Genomic DNA, 1,786 nt, shown 5'->3' on the forward strand with positions numbered 1-1,786 from the left:
TAGACGACCCCAGGTAGAGTGAAGGTGAAGGTGGTGATGCACGCCGCCGGGGGATGCGGCCTCAGGTGTGTTTCCAGGTATACAAAACATAATGTATCTTCGCCGTAAGTGGTTGTATGAATTCAGTAAGGCGTTGCTAATATTCCTAATGTTGTTTAGTTGTATTATTTTTTTGTTCCAAGGAATTGCTTTACCGCTTTTCCTATTGTGATACGAACCGCACGTAAGTCAGTGCTGAAGGCGACCAAAACCAAAGGTGCTTCAATCAAAGCTTCACCTCCTCCTCTCTCCCCTCCCACCGCCTCACCTCCCTCTGAAGGTGCCTGCGTGTGAGTTGTGAATCGACGCTTGTCTGGAAAACAAAAAAAGTAGGAAGTGAATTTTCGTGCTCGTCACACTTTGATAACACAGCTTTAGAATTTGTACTGGAGTGATTCATCACGGTGATCTTTTTTCCTTTCGAAGGTGTGTGATTGTACATGAAAGTCATAAACAAACCGAAGATAGGTGTTGCTTAGTTCATAAGAATTGGTGTCCCGCGTACGGTCAGTGTGTGGTGTTCAGTGTAATGATAAGTTCTCCTGACGACGGCTGCAGCAGGGCGAGTGCTGTCAGATGGCGCTCGTCATTTATCTTTATTCTTTTTTTGTTATTGCTTGGAAATTGCTCTTCTGGTAAAATTAGACATGATGATTTTGATATGGGTTTGTAATCTTCAAAATTCTGCAGTATGTTCAAGTTACTATGTTTAGGTATATGATTAGCTTATCATTTGTGCGTGTCTACTATAGGTACCACATTTAAAAGATAAGTTTTGTGATTCTTGCTCAATTGTGGGCGAAGCAGCCAGGCGACAGCACCTCCAGCGCTGGCCAGGCTAGGTGTATGGCGCAGCTGCGGGACCCTCGGTGACGGGGAGCCTTCCGTGGCGAGTCCAGTGCCCGTAGTGCAAGAGCCAGTGTTATTCACTAGTCGTGTGTGTCTTGGGAGACCAAACAGAATGACCAAATGTACCGGGAAGGGCGTTGCTTGACGCTCTCAGGGGTCAACATGCCACTGCCTTTCTTTTTAGATGTAAGGTATGATTGATAGTTTTTTTGTTGATTTTTATTTGTGATTTTTACGACTATTTTATACACCAAGGACGGGAAGGAAGTCACATTATTTTGTAACACTTAATATAGTGTAGCTTATCCGAGGCCAAAGTGTTTGTGATTGCGTGTATCTTTTTATATGATAATTTAAAATAAGGAAATTCTAATTTTAATTGTAGTAGAGGGACAAAGAACTGATTTAGATAAATTGTGACGGAGACGACTCACTGCTGGCCACCACCTGTACTGTAGGTACAGAACTGTCCCACCAGCAGCCCATCGGAAGCTGTCATCTGCCATCCTAGACATGTCTGAGCAAGAAGACCAAATAAAAGGAGACCAATAGGCAGGAGTAGTAACGCTGGTCACTGTGACTGCCTAGGAGGGCCCGTTGTGAGTAGGACAAGAAGCCCGCGCAGCTGTAAGAGCGGATAGACGGGCGCGGCGTGGTATGGTGCAGCACGGCAGGTTGGGGCATGGTGTGCCTCATGGTCATGCTTTAGATTGTTTTGAGTTTTATTGAGGTGCTTGTTATTTTCTTATTATGTTATGAACTGGATGAGGTAAGAGTATGTAGGGACATTCCAACTGATAGCCTTTATCACACACACACACACACACACACACACACACACACACACACACACACACACACACACACACACACACACACACACACACACACACACACA

The sequence above is a fragment of the Portunus trituberculatus genome, chromosome 14 (genome assembly GCF_017591435.1).
Source record: "Portunus trituberculatus isolate SZX2019 chromosome 14, ASM1759143v1, whole genome shotgun sequence".
NCBI lineage: Eukaryota > Metazoa > Arthropoda > Malacostraca > Decapoda > Portunidae > Portunus > Portunus trituberculatus.